The sequence below is a fragment of the Triticum urartu genome, chromosome 7, assembly GCF_003073215.2.
Source record: "Triticum urartu cultivar G1812 chromosome 7, Tu2.1, whole genome shotgun sequence".
NCBI classification, from domain to species: Eukaryota; Viridiplantae; Streptophyta; class Magnoliopsida; order Poales; family Poaceae; genus Triticum; species Triticum urartu.
In genome coordinates, this window is record NC_053028.1 from 49517953 (window position 1) to 49527457 (window position 9505).

The window sequence follows — 9505 nt, forward strand, 5'->3', positions numbered from 1 at the left end:
ACCGCCGTGCGTGAGTAATTCCATCGTAGGCTTGCTGGACGGTGATGGGTTGGATGAGATTTATCATGTAATCGAGTTAGTTTTGTTAGGGTTTGATCCCTAGTATCCACTATGTTCTGAGATTGATGTTGCTATGACTTTGCTATGCTTAATGGTTGTCACTAGGGCCCGAGTGCCATGATTTCAGATCTGAACCTATTATGTTTTCATGAATATATGTGAGTTCTTGATCCTATCTTGCAAGTCAATAGTCACCTACTATGTGTTATGATCCGGCAACCCCGAAGTGACAATAATCGGGACCACTCCTTGTGATGACCGTATTTTGAGGAGTTCATGTATTCACTATGTGTTAATGCTTTGGTCCAGTACTCTATTAAAAGGAGGCCCTAATATCCCTTAGTTTCCAATAGGACCCCGCTGCCACGGGAGGGTAGGACAAAAGATGTCATGCAAGTTCTTTTTCATAAGCATGTATGACTATATTCGGAATACATGCCTACATTACATTGATGAACCGGAGCTAGTTCTGTGTCACCCTATGTTATAACTGTTGCATGATCGATCGCATCCAACATAATTCTCTATCACCGATCCATTTCCTACGAGCTTTCCATATCTGTTCTTCGCTTATTTACTTTTCCGTTGCTACTGTTGCCATCACTATAAAACACCAAAAATATTACTTTTGTTACCGTTACCTTTTGCCACCATCACCACTACTATTATATTACTTTGCTAGTAAATACTTTGCTGCAGATATTAAGTTATTCAGGTGTGGTTGAATTGACAACTCAGCTGCTAATACTTGAGAATATTCTTTGGCTCCCCTTGTGTTGAATCAATAAATTTGGGTTGAATACTCTACCCTCGAAAACTGTTGCGATCTCCTATACTTGTGGGTTATCAATCACTATATTATCTGGAAGATTGACTCCCACTTGATTCAAGTGATTGTAGTACTCAGACAATCTGATCACATGCTCACTCGTTGAGCTATTCTCCTCCATCTTGTAGGCAAAGTACTTGTCAGAGGTCTCATACCTCTCGACTCGGGCATGAGTCTGAAATACCAATTTCAGCTCTTGGAACATCTTATATGCTCCGTGGCGTTGAAAACGTTTTGGACGTCCCGGTTATAAGCCGTAAAGCATGGTGCACTAAACTATCAAGTAGTCATCATACCGAGCTTTGTCAAACGTTCATAACGTCTGTATCTGCTCCTGCAATAGGTCCGTCACCTAGCGGTGCATCAAGGACATAATACTTCTGTGCAGCAATGAGGATAACCCTCAGATTACGGAGCTAGTCCGCATCATTGCTACTAACATCTTTCAACTTATTTTTCTCTAGGAACATATCAAAAATAAACGGGGAGCTACATCGCAAGCTATTGATCTACAACATAGATATGCAAATACTATCAGGACTAAGTTCATGATAAATTAAAGTTCAATTAATCATATTACTTAAGAACTCCCACTTAGATAGACATCCCTCTAATCATCTAAGTGACCACGTGATCTAAATCAACTAAACCATGTCCGATCATCATGTGAGATGGAGTAGTTTTCAATGGTGAACATCACTATGTTGATCATATCTACTATATGATTCACGCTCGACCTTTCTGTCTCCAGTGTTCCGAGGCCACATCTGCATATGCTAGGCTCGTCAAGTTTAACTCGAGTATTCTACGTGTACAAAAACTGGCTTGTACCTGTTGTATAAGAACGTTGAGCTTATCACACCCGATCATCACGTGGTGTCTCGGCACGACGATCTTTTGCAACGGTGCATACTCAGGGAGAATACTTGTACCTTGAAATTTTTAGTGAGAGATCATCTTATAATGCTACCATCAATCAAAGCAGAATAAGATGCATAAAGGATAAACATCACATGCAATCAATATAGGTGATATGATATGGCCATCATCATCTTGTGCCTTTGATCTCCATCTCCAAAGCACAGTCATGATCACCATCGTCATCGGCCTGACACCTTGATCTCCATCGAAGCATCGTTGTCGTCACGCCAACTATTGCCTCCACGACTATCGCTACCGCTTAGTGATAAAGTAAAGCAATTACATGGCGATTGAATTTCATACAATACAGCGACAACCATATGGCTCCTGCCAGTTGCCGATAACTCCGTTACAAAACATGATCATCTCATACAATAAAATATAGCATCATTCCTTGACCATATCACATCACAACATGCCCTGCAAAAACAAGTTAGACGTCCTCTACTTTGTTGTTGCAAGTTTTACGTGGCTGCTACGGGCTAAGCAAGAACCGTTCTTACCTATGCATCAAAACCACAATGATAGTTTGTCAAGCTAGTGTTGTTTTAACCTTCAACAAGGACCGGGCGTAGTCACACTCGGTTCAACTAAAGTTGGAGAAACTGACACCCACCAGCCACGTGTGTGCAAAGCACGTCGGTAGAACCAGTCTCGCGTAAGCGTACGCGTAATGTCGGTCTGGGCCGCTTCATCCAACAATACCGCCGAGCCAAAGTATGACATGCTGCTAAGCAGTATGACTAGTATCGCCCAACACTCACTCGTGTTCTACTCGTGCATATAACATCCACGCATAAACCTGGCTCGGATGCCACTGTTGGGTAACATAGTAATTTCCAAAAAATTCCTACGCACACGCAAGATCATGGTGATGCATAACAATGAGAGAGGAGAGTATGTCTACGCACCCTCTTAGACCGAAAGCGGAAGCGTTTATCAACGCGGTTGATGTAGTCGTACACCTTCACGATCCGTCCCGATCAAGTATCGAACGTATGGCACCTCCGCGTTCAGCACACGTTCAGCTCGATGACGTCCTCTTCTTCTTGATCCAGCAAGAGGGGCGAAGTAGTAGATGAGTTCCGGCAGCACGACAACGTGGTGACGGTGTTGGTGAAGAACAATCTCTGCAGGGCTTCGCCTAAGCATTACAAAAATTATTACGAAGGATAAACTAGAGGGGACGGGGTTGCCGACACATGGCTTGGTGTTTCTTGATGTGTCTTGGGTGCTAGCCCTACCCCTCTATTTATATGTTGAGCCTTGGGGTCAAAACTTGGAGTAAAAGCCTCCACAAAGTTGGTTTCACCCGAAAGGCAAGAGTCCTTCTCGGACTCCAGGGCCAGACGCCAGGGTTCCCGGCGTCTGGACCCAGACGCCAGGAACCCTGGTGTCTGGCCCCTGGACTCCGCAAAACTTCCTTTTGCGCTCTCCAAAAACCTTGTGGGCTTTCCCCTTTGGTCCAAACAAAGTGTTCTCGTACCCAAACATTTCAGGAAACATCCAGAACCCCTTCTGGTGAATTCCGGAACCTTTCTGGAGACCAAACACTATTATCCCATATATTAAACTTTATCTCCGGACCATTCCGGAGTTCCTCGTGATGTCCGTGATCTTATCCGAAACTCCGAACAACATTCGGTTACCAACATACATAACTCATAAATACCATATCATCAACGAACATTAAGCGAGCGGACCCTACGGGTTCGAGAACTATGTAGACATGACCGAGACATTTCTCTGGTCAATAACCAATAGCGGAACCTGGATGCCCATATTGGCTCCTACATATTCTACGAAGATCTTTATCGGTCGAACCGCATAACAACATACGTTGTTCCCTTTGTCATCGGTATGTTACTTGCCCGAGATTCGATTGTCGGTATCTCAATACCTAGTTCAATCTCGTTACCGGTAAGTCTCTTTACTCGTTCCGTAATGCATCATCCCGCAACTAACTCATTAGTTACATTGCTTGCAAGGCTTATAGTGATGTGCATTACCGAGAGGGCCCAAAGATACCTCTCCGACAATCGGAGTGACAAATCCTAATCTCGATCTATGCCAACTCAACAAGTACCATTGGAGACACCTGTAGAGCACCTTTATAATCACCCAGTTACGTTGTGACGTTTGGTAGCACACAAAGTGTTCCTCCGGTATTCGGGAGTTGCATAATCTCATAGTCATAGGAACATGTATAAGTCATGAAGAAAGCAATAGCAATATACTAAACGATCAAATGCTAAGCTAACGGAATGGGTCAAGTCAATCACATCATTCTCTAATGATGTGATCCCTTTAATAAAATGACAACTCATGTCTATGGTTAGGAAACATAACCATCTTTGATTCAACGAGCTAGGTAAGTAGAGGCATACTAGTGACACTCTGTTTGTCTATGTATTCACACATGTACTACGTTTCCAGTTAATACAATTCTAGGATGAATAATAAACATTTATCATGATATAAGGAAATATAAATAATAACTTTACTATTGCCTCTAGGGCATATTTCCTTCAATTTCCACCGCCGCAACCTTCTGTACCCGTGAGATCCCATCTTGGGGCCTTTTCTGGAGCTCCGCCGGAGGGGGAATCAATCACGGAGGTCTTCTACATCAACACCATAGCCTCTCCAATGATGTGTGAGTAGTTTACCTCAGACCTTCGGGTCCATAGTTATTAGCTAGATGGCTTCTTCTCTCTCTTTGGATCTCAATACAAAGTTCTTTTCGATTCTCTTGGAGATCTATTCGATGTAATTCTTTTTGCCGTGTGTTTGTCGAGATCCGATGAATTGTGGGTTTATGATCAAGATTATCTATGAACAATGTTTGGTTCTCCTCTGAATTCTTTTATGTATGATTTGTTATCTTTGCAAGTCTCTTCGAATAATCAGTTTGGTTTGGCCTACTAGATTGATCTTTCTTGCAATGGGAGATGTGCTTAGCTTTGGGTTCAATCTTGCGGTGTCCTTTCCCAGTGACAGCAGGGGAGCAAGGCACGTATTGTATTGTTAGCATCGAGGATAAAAATATGGGGTTTATATCATATTTCTTGAGTTTATCCCTCTACATCATGTCATCTTGCCTAATGCATTACTCTGTTCTTATGAACTTAATACTCTAGATGCAGGCAGGAGTCGGTCGATGTGTGGAGTAATAGTAGTAGATGCAGAATCGTTTCGGTCTACTTGTCGCGGGCGTGATGCCTATATACATGATCATGCCTAGATATTCCCATAACTATGCACTTTTCTATCAATTGCTCGACAGTAATTCCTTCACCCACCGTAATACTTATGTTATCTTGAGAGAAGCCACTAGTGAAACCTATGGCCCCCGGGTCTATCTTCCATCATATTTATTTCCTATCAATTTACTATTTCCAATATCTTTTATTTTGCAATCTTTACTTTTAATCTATATCATAAAAATACCAAAAATATTTATCTTATTATCTCTATCAGATCTCACTTTTGCAAGTGGCCGTGAAGGGATTGACAACCCCTTTATCGCGTTGGTTGCAAGGTTCTTATTTGTTTGTGTAGGTACGAGGCGACTTGCGTGTAGTCTCCTACTGGATTGATACCTTGGTTCTAAAAAACTAAGGGAAATACTTATGCTGCTTTGCTGCATCACCATTTCCTCTTCAAGGGAAAACCAACGCATGCTCAAGAGGTAGCAAGAAGGATTTCTGGCGCCGTTGCCGGGGAGATCTACGCCAAGTCAAGTCAAGACATACCAAGTACCCATCACAAACTATTATCCCTCGCATTACATTATTTTCCATTTGCCTCTCGTTTTCCTCTCCCCCACTTCACCCTTGCCGTTTTATTTGCCTCTTTTTAGTTCGCCCTTTTTCGTTCCGTCTCTTTTCGCTTGCTTCTTGTGTGCTCGTGTGTTGGATCGTTTGTCATGATGGCTCAAGACAATACTAAATTGTGTGAATTTTCCAATACCAACAATAATGATTTTATTAGCACTCTGATTGCTCCACTTACCGGTGCTGAATCTTGTGAAATTAATACTACTTTGCTGAATCTTGTCATGAAAGTTCAGTTTGCTGGCCTTCCTAGTGAAGATGCCGCTACCCATCTAAACGACTTTGTTGATTTGTGTGACATGCAAAAGAAAAAGGACGTGGATAATGATATTGTTAAATTGAAGCTATTTCCGTTTTCACTTAGAGATCGTGCTAAAACTTGGTTTATTCTTTGCCTAAAAATAGTATTGATTCATGGAATAAGTGCAAAGATGCTTTTATCTCTAAGTATTTTCCTCCCGCTAAGATCATCTCTCTTAGAAATGACATTATGAATTTTAAGCAACTAGATCATGAGCATGTTGCACAATCTTGGGAGAGGATGAAATTAATGATTCGTAATGGCCCTACTCATGGTTTGAATTTATGGATGATTATACAAATTTTTATGCCGGATTGAATTTTGCTTCTAGAAATCTTTTAGATTCGGCCGCGGGAGGCACTTTTATGGAAACCACTTTAGGAGAAGCTACCAAACTCCTAGATAATATTATGGTTAATTATTCTCAATGGCACACTGAAAGATCTACTAGTAAAAAGGTTCATGCGATAGAAGAGATTAATGTTTTGAGTGGAAAGATGGATGAACTTATGAAATTGTTTGCTAATAAGACCGCTTCTATTGATCCTAATGATATTCCTTTGTCTACTTTGATTGAGAATAATAACGAATCTATGGATGTTAATTTTGTTGGTAGGAACAATTTTGGTAATAACGCGTATAGAGGTAATTTTAATCCTAAGCCGTTTCCTAGTAATTCCTCTAACAATTATGGTAATTCCTACAACAATTCTTATGGAAATTATAATAAGGTGCCCTCTGATTTTTAAACTAGTATTAAAGAATTTATTAGTTCACAAAAGAGTTTCAATGCTTTGATTGAAGAAAAATTGTCTAAGATTGATGAGTTGGCTAGGAATGTGGATATAATTTCTCTTCATGTTGATTCTTTGAAACTTACATCTATTCCACCTAAGCATGATATCAATGAGTCCCTCAAAGCCATGACAATTTCCATTGATGAGTGCAAAGAAAGAACTGCTAGGATGCTTGCAAAAAAGAATTGCTTTATGAAAGCACGTTGTTCTAGTTTTCATGATAATAATAATGAAGATCTAAAAGTAATTGATGTGTCTCCTATTAAATCTTTGTTTTGTAATATGAATCTTGATAATGATGGGACTGGAGATGAGTGATAACCCACAAGTATAGGGGATCGCAACAGTTTTTGAGGGTAGAGTATTCAACCCAAATTTATTGATTCGACACAAGGGGAGCCAAAGAATATTCTCAAGTATTAGTAGCTGAGTTGTCAATTCAACCACACCTGGATAACTTAATACCTGCAGCAAAGTGTTTAGTAGCAAAGTAATATGATAGTAGTGGTAACGATAGCAAAAGGTAACAATAGCAAAAGTAATATTTTGGGGTTTTATAGTGATGGTAACAATAGCAACGGAAAAATAAATGAGCGGAGAACAATATATGGAAAGCTCGTAGAAAATGGATTGGTGATAGAGAATAATGTCGGACGCGATCGATCATGTAACAGTCATAACCTAGTGTGACACAGAACTAGCTCCAGTTCATCAATATAATGTAGGCATGTATTCCGAATATAGTCATACGTGCTTATGGAAAAGAACTTGCATGGCATCTTTTGTCCTACCCTCCCGTGGCAGCGGGGTCCTATTGGAAACTAAGGGATATTAAGGCCTCCTTTTAATAGAGTACCGGACCAAAGCATTAACACATAGTGAATACATGAACTCCTCAAACTACGGTCATCACCGGGAGTGGTCCCGATTATTGTCACTTCGGGGTTGCCGGATCATAACACATAGTAGGTGACTATGGACTTGCAAGATAGGATCAAGAACTCACATATATTCATGAAAACATAATAGGTTCAGATCTGAAATCATGGCACTCGGGCCCTAGTGACAAGCATTAAGCATAGCAAAGTCATAGCAACATCAATCTCAGAACATAGTGGATACTAGGGATCAAACCCTAACAAAACTAACTCGATTACATGATAAATATCATCCAACCCATCACCGTCCAGCAAGCCTACGATGGAATTACTCACACACTGCGGTGAGCATCATGAAATTGGTGATGGAGGAAGGTTGATGATCACGATGGCGATGGATTCCCCTCTCCGGAGCCCCGAACAGACTCCAGATTAGCCCTCCCAAAAGAGTTTAGGGCTTGGCGGTGGCTCCGTATCGTAAAACGTGATGAATCCTTCTCTCTGGTTTTTCTCTCCCCGAACACGAATATATGGAGTTGAGTTGAGGTCGGTGGAGCGTCAGGGGGCCCATGAGGCAGGGGGCACGCCCAGGGGGTAGGCGCGCCCCCACCCTCGTGGACAGGGTGTGGGCCCCCTGACGTGGATTCTTCTTCAGTATTTTTTATATATTCCAAAATAATTCTCCGTTGATTTTCAGGTCATTCCGAGAACTTTTATTTCTGCACAAAAATAGCACCATGGCAATTCTGTTGAAAACAGCGTCAATCCGGGTTAGTTCCATTCAAATCATGCAAGTTAGAGTCCAAAACAAGGGCAAAGGTGTTTGGAAAAGTAGATACGACGGAGACGTATCAATGAGTCAACTTTAGTTAAAAGGCGTCCCAATGATTCAGAGTTTTTAGATCTTGATGCTAAAATTACTAAAAGTGGGATTGAAGAGGTCAAAACTTTAGATAGCAATGAACCCACTATTTTGGATTTCAAGGAATTTAATTATGATAATTGCTCTTTGATAGATTGTATTTCCTTGTTGCAATCCGTGCTAAATTCTCCTCATGCTTATAGACAAAATAAAGCTTTTACCAAACATATCGTTGATGCTTTAATGCAATCTTATGAAGAAAAGCTTAAATTAGAAGTTTCTATCCCTAGAAAACTTTATGATGAGTGGGAACCTACTATTAAAATTAAGATTAAAGATCATGAATGCTATGCTTTGTGTGATTTGGGTGCTAGTGTTTCCACGATTCCAAAAACTTTGTGTGATGCGTTAGGTTTCCGTGAATTTGATGATTGTTCTTTAAATTTACATCTTGCAGATTCCACCATTAAGAAACCTATGGGAAGAATTACTGATGTTCTTATTGTTGCAAATAGGAATTATGTGCCCATAGATTTCATTGTTCTTGATATAGATTGCAATCCTACATGTCCTATTATTCTTGGTAGACCTTTCCTTAGAACGATTGGTGCAATTATTGATATGAAAGAAGGAAATATTAGATTCCAATTTCCGTTAAGGAAAGGCATGGAACACTTTCCTAGAAAGAAAATTAAATTACCTTATGAATCTATTATGAGAACTTATGGATTGCATACCAAAGATGACAATACCTAGATCTATTCTTGCTTTTATGCCCACCGTAATACTTATGCTATCTTGAGAGAATTCACTAGTGAAACCTATGGCCCCCGGGTCTATCTTCCATCATATTGCTTGCCTATCAATTTACTATTTCTGCTATCTTTTATTATTCAATCTTTACTTTCAATCTATATCATAAAAATACCAAAAATATTTATCTTATTATCTCTATCAGATCTCACTTTTGCAAGTGGCCGTGAAGGGATTGACAACCCCTTTATCGCGTTGGTTGCAAGGT